We start from the raw sequence: 18,947 nt of genomic DNA on the forward strand, positions 1-18,947 counted from the left end.
TTGGATTGAAAAAGTACGCGGAAATATTGGTTTTGATAAATTTTGAGCTCAATCAAACGGTTAGATTAGGAGAATGTGACCAATCAAAATTTTTTGGTGTGTTCATGTTCGTAATGCTCCAGACACAAATCCAAAATCCGACCGTTGGATTGGAAGAATGTGGTGAGATATTGGTGTTGCCGAAGTATGACATCAATTAGACGGCCAGATTGTGAAAAATGAGCAGTTAAAGTTTGCAAAACTTGGTCAATATTTGGTCAAACATGATCAACCAATGAAGTTGGGTCTATGACCACTCGATAGGATCAAATTATGTGGACTGGGGAGGTTTTGAGTGCGTTTTGATTATTGGGTATTGGTTAGTATTTTAAGGTTTTCTCGATTTTCATGCTTTTGTTAGTTTCAAGTTTTAAAATGGTAAAGTCAAAAGTCATATGAAATCCATTTGAGGTCATTTTGTAGGTTTTTGGTTGTATTTTGCAGATCAATTTCTTGATTCTTAGTAATACATATATAGTGTAAAACTCTCTTAATTAGTAGAGTATTAGATATTTTTAGTGATTGAAGTTTCATTATAGGCAGATACAACATGCGTACATCTTGTGTCATAGTTAAATTTAAAATTTGACCAATGGACTGAAAGAGTAGAATAAAATATTGGTTTTGATGAATTTTGAGCTCAATCAAACGGTTGGATAAGGAGAACGTTACCAATCAAAATTTCTTCGTGTGTTGGTACAACAACACATGTCCGTAATGCTCTAGACTCAAATCCAAAATCCAACCATTAGATTGGAAGAATGTGGTGAGATATTGGTGTTGGCGAAGTATGACATTAATTAGACGGTCAAGTTGTGAAAATTGAGTAGTTAAAGTTTGCAAAACTTGGTGAATATTTGGTCAAACATGATCAACCATCAAAGTTGGGTCTATGACCACTCAATAGGATCAAATTATGTTGAGTAGGAGGTTTTGAGTGTTTTTTGGGTATTGGGTATTGGGTATTGGTGAGTGTTTTAAGGTTTTTTTGGTTTTCATGCTTTTATCAGTTTCAATTTTTAAAATGGCAAAATCAAAAGTCATATGCAAATCCATTTGAGGTCATTTTGTCGGATTTTGGCTGTATTTTGCATATCATTTTCTCAATTCTTAGTAATATTTATATAGTATATAACTCTCATAATTAGTAGAGTATTAGATATAAAAGTGATTGAAGTTTCATTATAGACAGATACAACACGCGTCCATCTAGTGTCACAGTTAGATTTAAAATTTGACCATTGGATTCAAAGAGTAGGATAAAATATTGGATTTGATGAATTTTGCGCTCAATCAAACGGTTGGATTAGGAGAATGTGACCAATCAAAATTTTTTCTTGTGTTGGTACAATAACACATGACCGTAATGCTCTAGACTTAAATCCAAAATGCAACCGTTGGATTGGAAGAATGTGGTGAGATATTGGTGTTGGCGAAGTATAACATCAATTAGACGGTCAAAATGTGAAAAATGAGTAGTCAAAGTTTGCAAAACTTGGTGAATATTTGGTCAAACATGATCAACCATCAAAATTGAGTCTATGACCACTCGATAGGATCAAATTATGTTGTGTAGGGAGGTTTTGAGTCTGTTTTGGGTATTGAGTATTGGTCAGTGTTTTAGGGTTTTCTTGGTTTTCAAGCTTTTATCAGGTTTGAGTTTTAAAATGGCAAAGTCAAAAGTCATATGCAAATCCATTTGAGGTCATTTTGTAAGTTTTTGGTTATATTTTGCATATCATTTTCCCAATTGTTAGTAAAATTTATATAGTATATAACTCTATTAATTAGTATAGTATTAGATATAAAAGTGATTGAAGTTTCATTATAGGCAAATACAACACGTGTCCAACTTGTGTCACAAATAGATTTAAAATTTGACCATTGGATTGAAAGAGTAGGATGAAATATCAGTTTTGATGAATTTTGAGCTCCATCAAACGGTTGGATTTGGAGAATGTGACCAATCAAAATTTCTTCTTGTGTTGGTACAATAACACATGACCATAATGCTCTAGACTAAAATTCAAAATCCAACCATTGGATTGGAAGAATGTGGTGAGATATTGGTGTAGGTGAAGTATGATACCAATTAGACAGTCAAATTGTGAAAAATGAGTAGTCAAAGTTTGCAAAACATGGTCAGTATTTGGTCAGACATGATCAACCACCAAAGTTGGGTCTATGACCACTCGATAGGATCAAATTATGTTGAGTAGGGAGGTTTTGAGTGTGTTTTGGGTATAAGATATTGGTTTGTGTTTTAAGGTTTTCTTAGTTTTCATGCTTTTATTAGTTTCAAGTTTTAAATTGGCAAAGTCAGAAGTTATATGCAAATCCATTCAAGGTCATTTTGTAGTTTTTGGTTGTATTTTGCATATCATTTTCACAATTCTTAGTAATATTTATATAGTATATAACTCTCTTAATTAGTAGAGTATTAGATATTTTTAGTAATTGACGTTTCATTATAGGTAGATACAACACGCGTCCATCTTGTGTCATAGTTAGATTTAGAATTTGACCATTGGATTGAAAAAGTTGGAAAAAATATTGGTTTTGAAGAATTTTGAATTCAATCAAATGGTTGGATTAGGAGGGCTAGATTAGGAGAACGTTACCAATCAAAATTTCTTCGTGTGTTGGTACAACAACACATGTCCGTAATGTTCTAGACTCAAATCCAAAATCCATCCGTTGGATTGGAAGAATGTGGTGAGATATTGGTGTTGGTGAAGTATGACATCAATTAGATGGTCGAATTGCGAAAAATGAGTAGCTAAAGTTTTCAAAACTTGGTGAATATTTTGTCAAACATGATCAACCATCAAAGTTGGGTTTATGACCACTCAATAGGATCAAATTATGTTCAGTAGGGAGGTTTTGAGTGTGTTTTGAGTATTGGGTATTGGTCAGTGTTTTAGGGTTTTCTTGGTTTTCAAGCTTTTATCAGGTTCGAGTTTTAAAATGGCAAAGTCAAAAGTCATATGCAAATCAATTTGAGGTCATTTTGTAAGTTTTTGGTTGTATTTTGCATATCATTTTCTCAATTCTTAGTAATATTTAAATGTATATAACTCTCTAAATTAGTAGAGTATTAGATATAAAAGTGATTGAAGTTTCATTATAGGTAGATACAACACGCGTCCAACTTGTGTCACAGTTAGATTTAAAATTTGACCATCGGATTGAAAAAGTAGGATAAAATACTGGTTTTGAAGAATTTTGAGCTCAATCAAACGGTTGGATTAGGAGAACGTTACCAATCAAAATTTCTTCTTGTGTTGGTACAATAACACATGACCGTAATGCTCTAGACTAAAATCCAAAATCCAACCGTTGGATTGGAAGAATGTGGGGAGATATTTGTGTTGGCGAAGTATGACATCAATTAGATGGTCAAATTGTGAAAAATGAGTAGTCAAAGTTTGCAAAACTTGGTCAATATTTGGTCAAACATGATCAACAATCAAAGTTGGTTCTATGATCACTCGAGAGGATCAAATTATGTTGAGTAGGGAGGTTTTGAGTGTGTTATGGGTATTGGGTATTGGTCAACGTTTTATGGTTTTCTTAGTTTTCATGCTTTTGTCAACTTCTTGTTTTAAAATGGCAATGTCAAAAGTCATATGCAAATCCATTTGATGTCATTTTTTAGGTTTTTTGTTGTATTTTGCAGGTCATTTTCTCGATTCTTAGTAATACTTATATAGTGTATTACTCATTAAATTTGTAGAGTATTAGATATTTTTAGTGATTGAAGTTTTATTATAGGCAGATACAACACGCGTCCATCTTGTGTAATAGTTAGATTTAAAATTTGACCTTTGGAATGAAAGAGTAGGATAAAATATTGATTTTGATGAATTTTGAGTTCAATCAAATGGTTGGATTAGGGGGGTTGGATTAGGAGAATGTTTCCAATCAAAATTTCATCGTGTGTAGGTACAACAACAAATGTTCGTAATGCTCTAGACTCAAATTCAAACTCTAACAGTTGGATTGGAAGAATGTGGTGAGATATTGGGGTTGGCGAAGTATGACATCAATTAAACGGTCAAATTGTGAAAAATGAGTAGCCAAAGTTTTCAAAACTTGGTGAATATTTGGTCAAATATGATCAACCATCAAAGTTGGGTTTATGACCACTCAATAGGATCAAATTATGTTGAGTAGGGAGGTTTTGAGTGTGTTTTGGGTATTGGGTATTGGTGAGTGTTTTAAGGTTTTCTTGGTTTTTATGCTTTTATTAGTTTCAATTTTTAAAATGGCAAAGTCAAAAGTCATATGCAAATCCATTCGAGGTCATTTTGTAGGATTTTTGTAGTATTTTGCATATCATTTTTTCAATTCTTAGTAATATTTATATAGTATATAACTCTCATAATTAGTAGAGTATTAGAAATAAAAGTGATTGAAGTTTCATTATAGGCAGATACAACACGCGTCCATCTTGTGTCACAGTTAGATTTAAAATTTGACCACTGGATTGAAAGAGTAGGATAAAATATTGGATTTGATGAATTTTGAGCTCAATCAAATGGTTGGATTAGGAGAACGTGACCAATCAAAATTGCTTCTTGCGTTGGTACAAGAACACATGATCGTAATGCTCTAGACTTAAATCCAAAATCTAGCCGTTAGATTGGAAGAATGTGGTGAGATATTGGTGTTGGTGAAGTATGACATCAATTAGATGGTCAAATTGTGAAAAATGAGTAGTCAAAGTTTGCAAAATTTGGTCAAACATGATCAACAATCAAAGTTGGGTCTATGATCACTCGATAGGATCAAATTATGTTGAGTAGGGAGGTTTTGAGTGAGTTTTGGGTATTGGGTATTGTTTAGTGTTTTATGGTATTCTTAGTTTTCATGGTTTTGTCAACTTCTTGTTTTAAAATGGCAATTTCAAAAGTCATATGCAAATCCAATTGATGTCATTTTGTAGGTTTTTGGTTGTATTTTGTAGATCATTTTCTCGATTCTTAGTAATACTTATATAGTGTAATACTCTCTTAATTAGTAGAGTATTATATATTTTTAGTGATTGAAGTTTTATTATAGGCATATACAACACGCGTCCATCTTGTGTCATAGTTAGATTTAAAATTTGACAATTGGAATGAAAGAGTAGGATAAAATATTGATTTTGAAGAATTTTGAGTTCAATCAAATAGTTGGATTAGGAAAACGTTTCCAATCAAAATTTCTTCGTGTATTGGTACAACAACAAATCTAGACTCAAATTCAAAATCCAATCATTGGATTGGAAGAATGTGGTGAGATATTGGGGTTGGCGAAGTATGACATCAATTAGACGGTCAAATTGTGAAAAATGAGTAGTCAAAGTTTTCAAAACTTTGTGAATATTTGGTCAAACATGGTCAACCATCAAAGTTGGGTCTACGACCACTCGATAGGATCAAATTATGTTGAGTAGGGAGGTTTTGAGTGTGTTTTGGTTATTGGGTATTGGTCAGTGTTTTAGGTTTTCTTGGTTTTCAAGCTTTTATCAAGTTCGAGTTTTAAAATGGCAAAGTCAATAGTCATATGCAAATCCATTCAAGGTCATTTTGTAGGTTTTTGGTTGTATTTTGCATATCATTTTATCAATTCTTAGTAATATTTATATAGTATATAACTTTCTTTATTAGTAGAGTATTAGATATTTTTAATGATTGGAGTTTCATTATAGGCAAATACAACATGTGTCCATCTTGTGTCATAGTTAGATTTAAAATTTGACCATTGGATTGAAAGAGTAGGATAAAATATTTGTTTTGAAGAATTTTGAGCTCAATTAAATGGTTGGATTAAGAGAATGTGACCAATCAAAATTTCTTCTTGTGTTGGTACGATAACACATGACCGTAATGCTCTAGATTCAAATCCAAAATCGAACCATTGGATTAGAAGAATGTGGTGAGATATTGGTGCTGGTTAAGTGTGACATCAATTAGACAGTCAAATTATAAAAAATGAGTAGTCAAAGTTTGCAAAACATGGTCAATATACTTCGCCATCAAAGTTTTATTATTGGCAGATACAGCACACGTCCAACTTGTGTCACAAATAGATTTAAAATTTGACTATTGAATTGAAAGAGTAGGATAAAATATTGGTTTTGAAGAATTTTGAGCTCAATCAAACGGTTGGATTTGGGGAACGTTACCAATTAAAATTTCTTCTTGTGTTGGTACAACAACACATGTCCGTAATGCTCTAGACTTAAATCCAAAATCCAACCGTTGGATTGGAAGAATGTGGTGAGACATTGGTGTTGGTGAAGTATGACATCAATTAGACGGTCAAATTCTGAAAAATGAGCAGTCAAAGTTGGCGAAACTTGGTCAATATTTGGTCAAATTAACATGATCAACTATCAAAATTGGGTCTATGACCATTTGATAGGATCAAATTATGTTGAGTAGGGAGGTTTTGAGTGTGTTTTAGGTATTGGGTTTTGGTCAGTGTTTTAAGGTTTTCTCTGTTTTCATGCTTTTGTCAGTTTCAAGTTTTAAAATGGCAAAGTCAAAAGTCATATGCAAATCAACTTGGGGTCATTTTGTAGGTTTTTGGTTGTATTTTACAGATCATTTTCTCGATTCTTAGTAGTACTTATATAGTGTATTACTCTTTTAATTAGTAGATTATTAGATATTTTTAGTGATTGAAGTTTTATAATAGGCAGATACAACACGCATCCATCTTGTGTCATAGTTAGATTTAGAATTTAACCATTGGATTGAAAGAGTAGGATAAAATATTGGTTTTGAAGAATTTTGAGCTCAATCAAACGGTTGGATTATGGGAACGTTACCAATCAAAATTTCTTCTTGTGTTGGTACAACAACACATGTCCGTAATGCTTTAGACTCAAATCCAAAATCCAACCGTTGGATTGGAAGAATGTGGTGAGGTATTGGTGTTGGTGAAGTACGACATCAATTAGACGGTCAAATTGTGAAAAATGAGTAGTCAAAGTTTGCAAAACTTAGTGAATATTTGATCAAACATGATCAACCATCAAAGTTGGGTCTATGACCACTTGATAGGATCAAATTACGTTGAATAGGGAGGTTTTGAGTGTGTTTTGGGTATTGGGTATTGGTTTGTGTTTTAAGGTTTTCTTGGTTTCCATGTTTGGTGTAAATCACTTTTAGTCCCTACATTTTGCACTTTTTCCATTTTAGTCCCTACATTTTATTTTTGCCACTTTTAGTGCCTAAACCGGTTAATGCGTGACATTTAGGTCATTTCCTTCACCCAATTAAGGGCAAAAACTGACGTGGCTGACAATGGAATAAAAAAATATATATAATCAATTAATTAAATTAAAAACAAACATTAAATTTAAAAAAAAAAAAATTCATTAGTTTTTGGGAAGAACATGATTGTTCATATTCTTCATGTTCTTCCCTAAACATGTTTGATTGTCCAAAAATTTAAAATATCAAAGATTTAAAATAACGCATCAATGCCCTTGAGTCTCCTTTCCAATCATCAACATTTTCCCTAGAAAATCAAGATTTTCTTTCAAACTAAACTCTAAAATTCATCACACTTAACAAACAAAACCCTTTTCTCTCTCTATTCTCAAACTCTTTTTCTCCTCACCCTCCATGGATGGAAAGTCTCTCTAATCTTAAAGTCTCTCTCTCTCTATTCATCGTAGCTCCATGGCCGGAGCTCACAAGCTTGGCCTTCTTCTCCACCACACGCCACCGTTATTGTGGTAGTGTGGGACCTAGTAGTCAGCCTCTCCGCTGTTGATGTGCAAGTGGTAGAGATATGAAGTGATAAATGGTTCTTGATGGGCTTTGAGGAGTCGGTGGAGACAACCTTTGGGGAAGCCAAATGCGCTGAGGAGAAAGAAGTTGACATTTCTAGACATTTGGGGTTTGGGGTTTACTGGAGATTTGGGTTTGGCGTTTGCTAGACATTTCGCATTTTGAAATTTTTTCTGATTTTTAAGTTGTTAGCTTGTTATGGTATTGGAAGTTTCTTTGATTATGGTTTGGTTTGGCAGTCGATGAGCTGGGTGCTTTGTTGGGTTTCTATTCTTTGGATGGTTTGGTTTGGTTTGGGAGTGGTTTCATTGATGTGGTAGTGGATGATTTGATTCAGTGGTGGTGCTTTGCTAGTTGCTGGGTTTCTATTCTTTCGCTTGGGTTTGATCTTCATGTTCTTTGATTCAGTGGTGGTGATTTGGGTTTTTTTTTTTGGTGTTTGTTTGCCTAGAAAATTTATGGGTTTGAAGGCTAAGGTTTCCTTTACTGGGGATATGGGCTTGGGGTTTGGTTAGGATCTGGGTTTAGGGTTTGTTTTTTGCTGGAGATTGATTATAGGGAAGAACACAAAGAACATTAACATGTTCTTTTGAAAAAAATAATGAAAAGAAAAAAAAAAAAAAAGACAAGAAAGACATTTAACTAATTTATTTATTTTTGATGTGTTTGGTTATAAAGAAAGTACAAGAAAGGAAAAGAAAATGATAAGAAAATTAGGATTAATTCGGTATGAATATGAATCATATACGGGGAAGAACATAAAGAACATGAATATGTTCTTTTGAAAAAAAAAAGATTGGAATAAAAAAATTCATTTTAATTAAAAGAAAGTAAAATTTTTGTTTGAAAGAAAATAAATTTTTTTGTTTGTTTTTTTAATTAAAATTGAGTAATTAATTTTTTTTTTTTAAATTTTGGCATTTAAAAAATGCCAAATAATTTTATTAATAATATTTTAATGCCCACGTTAGCTTTTCCTGTTAGTTGGCTGATGGTAAGAACTTAAATGTAATGCGTTAATTAATTTAGGGACTAAAAGTGGTAAAAATAAAATGTAGGGATCAAACTGGAAAAAGTGCAAAATGTAGGGACTAAAAGTGCATTTACGCTTTCATGTTTTTATCAGTTTCAAGTTTTAAATTGGCAAAGTCAGAAGTCATATGCAAATCCATTCGAGGTCATTTTGTAGGTTTTTGGTTGTATTTTGCATATCATTTTTTCAATTCTTAGTAATATTTATATAGTATATAACTCTCTTAATTAGTAGAGTATTAGATATTTTTAGTGATTGAAGTTTCATTATAGGCAGATACAACACGCGTCCATCTTGTGTCATAGTTAGATTCAAAATTTGACCATTGGATTGAAAGAGTTGGATAAAATATTGGTTTTTATGAATTTTGAGCAAGGTTTTCAGACTCGAACCGTTCAATGAACCGTAAAAAGGAAAGGTTTAAGGTTTTTAATGTCAGACCGAGGTCGAACCATGGTCGAACCGTGGTCGAACTGTGATGACGTCATAATTAATTAAAATATAAATAAATATATTAAATTAATAAAAATTGAAAAATTACCTAAAATAGTTCCAAATATATATATATATATATTTTTGAAAAATACTTCCAAATATTTGACTATTCAATCCAATAAACTTTTTTATTTTATTTTTATGGAACTCAGTATAAAAGTTAACAGACATTTCCCATAAAATTAATTGGAAAAAAAAAATTTAATAAACATTCCCTCATTAAATAGTCAAATAGTTCCAAATTACCTAAAATAGTCCCAAATAGTTCCGTTTGGTTACTAGTTTGTCTCCCCCAAGGCTCTGGAACTTTACTCATTCCCCCATGAAATTTTAAAAATAAAATATAAACTAAAGCTCCCAATAACTTTTGTTGAGAGACCCAAGGCTCTGTTACTTCACCCATTCCCCCATGAAATTTTAAAAATATAATATAAACTAAATTCCCAATAACTTTTGTGAGAGACCGATGGCTTGGTACTTTACCCATTTCCCTATGAAATTTTAAAAATAAAATATAAACTAAAGCTAGAAGCCTAGAAGAGTGTGAAAGGAAAACATTGTTTTGTCCATCGGATTAAAATCGAAGCCCAAGAATATAGCCTGTGGTTGACAGTCAGGTTGAGTAAATGAGAAGGCAAAAACAAGAAATACCAAGAGAAGAGAAGAAGACAGAGAAGGCAAAAACGCAGAAATAACAAGAGAGAAGAGAAAATGAAGAATACTGAGATAGAGAAAGAACAAGAGAGAGCGATATAGTCATATAGAGAAGAAGAATGAGAAGAAACTATGATGTGATCTCAAGTCTCAACGTCTAACAGCATGTTTGAAGCTACAATAATGGAGATCTACTTCTGTAAGCTTGTAGATAATGTTTTTATTTTATTTATTTATTTATTTATTTTTTGTAAGTTCAGATTCAAAGGGAAGTAGGGAACCGTGAGAAACGGTCTGATCACGGTTTTCAAAACCGTGAGGTCTGATTGCGGTTCACACGGGTCCCTGCTTTTTGCACATAGAACGATTCTTGAAGCTAAAAGAACCACAAAAATAAACGGTTCGAGATTTTTCCGGTCGGACCGTACAGTCCGGTCCGGGTTTCAAAACCTTGATTTTGAGCTCAATCAAACGGTTGGATTAGGAGAACGTTACCAATCAAAATTACTTGGTGTGTTGGTACAACAACCCATGCCCGTAATGCTCTAGACTCAAATCCAAAATCCAACCATTGGATTGGAAGAATGTGGTGAGATATTGGTGTTGGTGAAGTATGATATCAATTAGACAGTCAAATTGTGAAAAATGAGTAGTCAAAGTTTGCAAAACTTGGTCAATATTTGGTCAAACATGATCAACCATCAAAGTTGGGTTTATGACCACTCGATAGGACCAAATTATGTTGAGTAGGGAGGTTTTGAGTGTGTTTTGGGTATTGGGTATTGGTCAGTGTTTTAGGGTTTTCATGCTTTTATCAGTTTCAAGTTTTAAAATGGCAAAGTCAGAAGTCATATACAAATCCATTCGAGGTCCTTTTGTAGGTTTTTGGTTGTATTTTGCATATCATTTTCTCAATTCTTAGTAATATTTATATAGTATATAACTCTCTTAATTAGTAGAGTATTAAATATTTTTTGTTATTGAAGTTTCATTATAAGCATATACAACACGCATCCATCTTGTGTCATAGTTAGATTTAAAATTTGACCATTGGATTGAAATAGTAGGATAAAATATTGGTTTCGATGAATTTTGAGCTCAATCAAATGGTTGGATTAGTAGAACGTGACCAATCAAAATTTCTTGGTGTGTTGGTACAACAACACATGTCCATAATGCTCTAGACTTAAATCCAAAATCCGACCATTGGATTGGAAGAATGTTGTGAGATATTTGTGTTGGTGAAGTATGACAACAATTAGACAGTTGGATTGTGAGAAATGTGTAGTCAAAGTTTACAAAATTTTATCAAAATTGGTCAATATTTGGTCAAACATGATCAACCATCAAAGTTAGGTCTGTGACCACTCGATAGGATCACATTAGGTTAACTATGGAGATTTTGAGTGGGTTGTAGGTATTCTTTTGTGTTTTAGGGTTTTGTCGACTTTCATGCTTTTTTATAAAATCTTCTTTACCAAAGTTCAATAATGATTAGTACATACATTACTGACAATTTTTTAATAATAATGCAAAGTTTATCAAGCACGAAAATACTTGTAACAACAAATCTCTTCACAACCTGTTTAAAAAGTAAAAAATAAGAAAAAGCTGTACTAAATATTTTAAAATTTGTATTGTTTTAAGTTCTAAAGGGAGAGTTCCCACTGCAATTTTTCCTAATTCTACTTGTCTTTCAAAAAAATAAAAAGAATTTATTGTGACAAAGCACAATTGTTGTCACAATAGCTGAGTTTAAGACAGCTTTGCACGGCTGTTATAATGGATATCCTATTATAACAAAAATTTTTGCCACAACAAATATAGTCACAATAACTCATTAAATGCAATAATAATAATAATAATGAAGAGAAATGAAAGCGCTGATTGTCATTCTAGCCTTTAGGGGTCTATTTGGTAGTTTAGTTTGAACACACTTTTGAGTATTTTAAACAATATTACACATTTTTTCACACATTTTTTTTACCCACACGTATATCAAAAATATCCAAATAATATTACTCAAATTCCTTTACCAAACATCCCCTAGGTCTCTAGCTCACTATCATGTTTGCTTTCATTTGATTCTAAGAAAAAAGGGTTTGCTCTCATTCTTTATTTCTCATAGACCCTCTAGTAGCCCACTACCGACCATCTCCCCTACTTGCTGCTGGCTAGGAACTCTCTCTCTCTCTCTCTCTCTTTCTCTTGTTTTGTGATTTCATTTAGTCAGAGGGGGTTACAGAGTGAAACAAGTGACTATACATGGTTGTCCTATTCCTATTATCTATGCTTGTAAATTTTAAGGTATTTGTAGTTGTGTCAATGGCTGTCCTATTCTTATTATTTTTGAAAAAGTAAAAAAAAAAAAAAATTGGAGTTAAATTGAAAACTAGAGGAGCAGTGATTGCTTGCATAAAAGTACAATAGGCTTAGAGAAGAGCAAAACTAGAGGTAGAAGAAATAAAGGAGGAAGCTGCATTAATGAATCCTAACCCTATGGAGGTTCCATTGGGTCAGTTTGTTGAAATGAATATTTTAATGTGGAACTGTAGGGGTGCTTTGAACCCCGATTTTAAAAGCAGAATTTTTGAAATGGTTGTTAATCATAATCCAGCAATTATGGTGATTACAGAAACTAGAGTGGGTGGTGATTGGGCTGAACAGATTATTACTGACGGTTTCATTACAACAGAGACCATTGGTTATGTTGGGGGTCTTTGGGTGTTGTGGAAAAAGGAGGAAGCTGAAGTTGATCTCCTTGCAGCTACAGAGCAAGAAATTCATGCCACAGTTAAGGTATGTCACTCTAATTGGAACTGGTTTATTTCTGTTATTTATGCAAGTCCTCATTTGGTTGAGAGACGGTTAGTCTGGTCTAATCTCTCAGAAATTGCTTAACTCCACAATCTTCCCTGGTTGATACTTGGTGATTTTAATGAAGTGTTGAGTAGTGAAGAGAAACTTGGAGGGAATCAGATAAACCTAAATAGGGCATTGGAATTTATAGAATGTCTAGATAATTGTAACTTTTTGGATTTGGGCTTTGCTGGCCCAAAGTTTACTTGGACTAATAAGAAGCCTGTCACAAGCCTCATTCTTGAAAGGCTTGATAGATGTTTTGCCAACCCTAGTTGGAGAATGCTATATCCTGAAGCTACTGTTACTCATCTCCTCAATACTTTTCGGATCATTGTCCAGTTTTAATTAAACTATTGGGTACTAGAACAAATGCCACAAATAAACCCTTTCGGTTTCATACCATGTGGTTATTGCACCCCCAATTCCCGAAGGTGGTTGAGGATGCTTGGTTTAGAGATAGGTCCCTCTCTTCAGCCATTTCTGATTTTGCTAGTAAAGGGAAGAAGTGGAATACTGAAGTATTTGGGAATTTGTTTGCAAGGAAAAGAAGGGTGCTAGCCAGATTGGGTGGAGTTCAAAAAGCTATTGCTTGTAATCCAAGTGAAGCCCTTCTCAGGTTGGAGAAACTTTTGATTGAGGAACATGCATTGATCATGCTTTAAGAGGAGTTTTGGGCTCTAAAATCCAGGTTGAATGCTGTTGTGTTTGGGGATCGTAACACTTCATATTTTCACATCACAACTGTGGTTCGGAGATAGAGAAATAAAATCAGATGCATCATGGATGGGATTTGTGAATGGATTTATGAGGAGGAGAAGATTAAGGAACATATTTGGCATGAGTTTTCTAAATTGTACACTTCAGAATTATGCATGGTTCATTTACACTCCCCTATTATGAATTTTTCGTGCTGCATGCTATCTGAGGAGGAGAGGTGTAAATTGGGTAGAGTTGTAGATGAGGAAGAGATTAGGGCTGCCTTATGGTCTATTAAACATTTTAAGGCCCTTGGACCTGATGGATTACATGCTGGATTCTTCCAATATTTTTGGCATGATGTGCAAGCTTCAGTGTATCAGGAAGTTAAGATGGCTTTTGATTATGGAACCATTCCAGCCTATTTGAATACTACTCTGATTACTCTTATTCCTAAGTGTAATAACCTCGAATCCTTGGCTAATTAAATGCTTATCAGTTTGTGCAATTCTGTGTATAAAGTTATTTCAAAGGTGCTTGTTGCCAGGATTAGGCCTCTTCTCAATAATCTCATATCCCTAATTCAGACTGCCTTTGTACCGGGGAGGAGAGGTGTTGATAATGTGGTAATTGCTCAAGAGCTAATTTATACGATGGATAGAATGAAGGGATGTGAGGGCTATATGGCAATGAAGGTTGATCTAGAAAAGCTTATGATAGATTGGAATGGAGCTATATTCATAAAGTTCTCCAAGCTTTCAGGTTTTCTCATAACATCATTAAGTTGATCATGAGTTGTATTTTGACCTCATCCTTGTCTATGTTGGTGAATGGGTGTACTCTTGAAGCTTTTAACCCCTCAAGGGGCATTAGGCAAGGAGATCCTTTGTCTCCGTACCTATTTATCATGTGTATGGAGCACTTAGGTTGTCTTATTGAAGAGAAATGTTCTAAAGCTTTATGGTGTCCCCTCGAAGCATCACGTGGGAATATCAAAATTTCCCACCATTTACTTTTTGCAGGGATGATCTCATCCTATTTGCTAAGGTTACTAATGAGATTGGTGAAGTTATACCTGAGGTGTTACGGACTTTTTGTATGGAGTCTGGACAGAAAATCAGCTGTGCTAAATCTAGAATATATTTTTCCCCAAATGTTGGAGTTGATTTGAAGGAGGAAATTTGTGAGAAGTTGGGTATGCTTGAAATGAATAATTTTGGGAAGTATTTGGGGTTTCCCTTTAAACATAAAGGAGCAATGAGGGGGCAGTTCAACTTCGTGGCTAATCAGGTTATGAAGAAATTGGTTGGTTGGAAGCCCAAATTTTTATCTTTTGCGAGAAGGGCGGTTTTTATGAAGTTGATCTATGATGTCAGCTATACCTAACCATGTTATGCAAGGAGTTGTTTTGCCAATTCATTTGTGCGAGAAATTGGACAAAATAAATAGAGATTTTTTTATGGGGGTCAGCCAATGAGAAGCGAAGAATGCATCTTGTTGGGTGGGAAAAAGTGGTAAGACCCAAGGAAGAAGGGGTTCTGGGGATTCAGTCAGCCAGAGCCAAGAACTTAGCTTTGTTGGCCAAGCTAAATTGGCGTATGTACCATGAAAAGGAGGCTTTATGGGCAAGGGTGCTGTTAACTAAGTACTATTCTAATGCCAGAAATAGATCCAACAACCCTGATAGCCTTCCTTCTTCTCCTAATTGGAATGCTATTAAGGTTGGTTTTCCTTATTTCTCTAAAGGAATATGGTGGAGGGTTGGGAATAACTCCAGAAAGAGTGTTTGGATGGATAATTGGATTTGTGGGCAACCATTAAGGGAGCTTATTGAGGGGCCTTTAACAAGGGAAGATTTGCAGTTAACCATAGCTGACTTTCAGACTAACAATGATTGGAGGTGGGAGAGTTTATCTTTTGCTTTGCCTCCTTGCGTCAAGGAGAAGATTAGAGCAATTCTAGTTCAAGAGTTTGGTATTGGAGAGGATGTTTTAATGTGGAAATTTACGAAGGATGGTAGTTTCTCCACTAGCTCGGCTTACCTCAGTATTAAGACTGAAATGGGAGTGGGAAACTCGTTCAAGGGTGCTTGGATTTGGAAGTTGGATACTATTCCAAGGATCATGAGTTATCTATGGTTATGCATGCATAATAGTGTTCCAGTGAGGGAAGTTCTTGCAGGCAGGGGTATTAATTGTAATCCTCTCTGTACTATTTGCAGGCAGCAAGGTGAATCCATAGATCATTTGTTGAGGGAATGTATATTTGTTCGCCAGTTTTGGTTGAAGATTCGGTCTCCTCATATCACACCGCCCCTGCACAGCCAAAGTTTGGGTGACTAGTTGCATGTAATTGCCACTGTACATAGATTCATCATAGTAATGTGCCTTGGAGTGTTATTTTTCCTTTTGCTATTTGAAATTTATGGAAGCACCGTAACAGAGTGGTTTTTGATAAATATTCCACTCAATACCAATCTGCATGGCTTTTGTTTAAGTCAAGCCATGGAGTATTATTATTATGTTGGAAAGATGGGGAAAATTAGTCAGAGAGTGTTAGTGAAGTGGTCCAAACCTCCTGAAAGGTGGTTCAAGCTCAACTCGGATGGAGCCTCTTGTGGGAATCTAGGTAAAGCCGGAGGTGGTGGGTTAATAAGGGATTGTAGTGGGCAGTGGATTAAAGGTTTTGTGAGATCCATTGGTTTTGCTACCAGCGTGTCAGCTGAGTTTTGGGCTTTAAGGGATGGTCTGAAGCTAGCTTTGAGTGAAGGGATCCAGAATTTGATTGTGGAGTTGGATGCGCGAGTTGTGGTTGATCTTTTAAATTCTAATGTGGACATTAATAAACCATACTCTCCTCTTTTATGCGACTGCAGGTGTTTGCTGAGAAGAATCCCTCAGGTTCAAGTGGTGCATGTATATAGAGAAGGCAATCGATGCGTGGATGCACTTGCAAGGTGGGGGAGTATGACGGAGGAAGATTTTGTTGTGTTTAGCTCTCCACCAAGCCTTGATGTTTTGTATTTAGTAAATATGGATATGGCTGGTATGTATGTAGTTAAGAAGTGCTGGAACTGGTTTCATTGCTTTTGTGAGATAGCTTTTGTATCTGTTTCCCGTTAACCAAAAAAGAAATAAAAGAACTATTGATGTGGGGACCGTTGAATATTTTTTTTGTCTATAAAACTACAAGTGGAGACTAGAATAGTATTGACCACTTTTCAATTTGATAAAACAAAAAAAATAAAAATGATTTGCACCATGCAAATAAATTGTATCAGAATAGTTCTTTTTTCTTTTTTCTTATTTATTTAACTTAAAAGTAACTTTAGCAATTTGTTGAAGCTCCGCATGTTATTTGTATTTAATTATTTAATTAAATTAGTGGATTTCTAAAATTTAATTAAGATTTTCATGTTAGTTAATTTACAATATATTCAGCAGTGGTGTTGTTAATTTAGTTGTATTTTATTTTCATATTATGAATGAGAACAAATTATTTTTATCTTTATATTGATATTTCTAATATGGTCCTTGATTTTGAGCTTTGTTTGAAAGAAGAAAAGGATAAAAGTTCTGCTGAGAAAATGGAATTGGAGGGAACAATCAATCGATCGAAAGAGGAAAATGCCTCTTATGATAGCAAATGTTTTGAAAAAGATGGGCCTTAATTCTATGCAAGAACCTACTACACAGGTATATTTATATATTTTTCAGTATAATCAACATTAATATTTTTTGCTATTTTCTTGAGGTTGTTGAAATAAGTTGTAAAATTGCTCATTATAGATTTCAATTATTTGGATCACTAAATTTAGATTAAAAATATGTTATTTAAATTAGTATTTGTTTACCTATCCATGCAAAGTACATGATTTGTAGTGTTTGTTATGAAAATGTTATTAATGTGATTATTTGTGGCAAATTTATTCTTTGAAATTCTCATGCACAAGAGAACTACAAGGTTCTTATTAGTAAGGATTCTGTATTCTTTGATGTTGATAATACCATTTTTATTCATTGTGGGGATTGTTGTTGATGTTGTTAAATTAATACGTTTCAATATCTTTATTATGTATTATAAATATAATTTGCATAGTAATAATTTTTTGTATACTTATTTAGTTTAATCAAAATATTGCAGACCAATGTTAGAGGAGGAAATCAAAATGTGGACGAAAACACAGAAGATGACTTTGAGGAGGAAAATACTGACTCAAATGGCTCTCAGAAGGAGAATACTGACTTAGATGATGATTGATCTTTCAATATTTATGTTTTCAAGTTTGGTGAAGGATATTATAGCTTTCATGTATTAATGAACATTTGATTCTATTTTGTAGACGTTTTGATATTTTTTATTGCATAATGCACTTTCTAGTTTTGGACAATTATGGATTTGTGCTTGTTATCTGAAGTGAGAAACTTTTGGGAGATTTATGTTTCCTCACAATTAAAATATTAGAAATGATTTCTCTTTTATTATCAACAGAGTTATTTTGTTGCAAATAATGTATTAGTGATCTGGTGAATATGTTTTAATAACAATTAAAGTTCATCAAAAAAGGTAAATGGACACATTGATAATGTATTGTTGATGACAAACCAAGTATTTTACAATGGCTTTTAGTCGTTGGCAAACTACATTAACGATGACTATAGTTCATCACAAAAGTTATTTTCGACAATAAACCAAGTACTTACGATAGCTTTTATTCGTCAAAACAAGGGCATTAACAATGGCCTTAGTTCGTCATAGAAAGTATTTGGTCGTTTGACTTCCTCGTATGAAGTTACATTGTCGACGACAAACCAAGTAATTACGATAGCTTTTATTCGTAAAAAAAAGGTATTAACAATAGCCTTAGTTCGTCGTAGAAAGTATTTGGTGATACGACTTCCTCATATGAAGTTGTATTGTCGATGGCAAATGAAATAATTATGACGGCATTTTGTTGTCAAAACTATGCATTAACGATGGCCTAAGGTCATCGCAAAAGGTATTTTGTCGTCCAACTTCCTCGTATGAAGTTGAATCTATGACGTTAATTATCAAGTACTTACGACGGAGTTGTGCTATTGAAAATGAGTGTTAGCAATGGCCTTGTCGGTAATATAGTATTACCGACAAGGCTTTTTCTGATGGCCGTGACGGCCTTTTGCCGTCGGCTATACGAATCTGTGACGGCTTTCTGTGTTGTTACGATGAACTCTGGCCATCGCTAATAGCAACCTTTTTTATAGTGGTATCATAATCGTTTGTGTTTGAAAACTCAACGGATCCTCCTTATCTCTATCTTTAACATCCGGATTTAGAGAGGGAATTACCTTAGTGGGCGAGATCTTGGAGTGATCCAAATCCAAAATTTGATCTTCAAT

General features: G+C 33.9%; 1 long non-coding RNA gene across 1 annotated transcript; it reads left to right on the plus strand.

The window, feature by feature from the left end:
• The first annotated feature begins 17,119 nt into the window (after nt 1–17,119).
• Nucleotides 17,120–17,959, plus strand: LOC115984379. The gene is made up of 2 exons (XR_004090534.1): nt 17,120–17,264; nt 17,713–17,959. It is a non-coding gene; the product is annotated as an uncharacterized LOC115984379 (long non-coding RNA).
• The last annotated feature ends 988 nt before the right edge of the window (nt 17,960–18,947 follow it).

This window comes from Quercus lobata, chromosome 4 (genome assembly GCF_001633185.2).
Source record: "Quercus lobata isolate SW786 chromosome 4, ValleyOak3.0 Primary Assembly, whole genome shotgun sequence".
Lineage (NCBI taxonomy): Eukaryota > Viridiplantae > Streptophyta > Magnoliopsida > Fagales > Fagaceae > Quercus > Quercus lobata.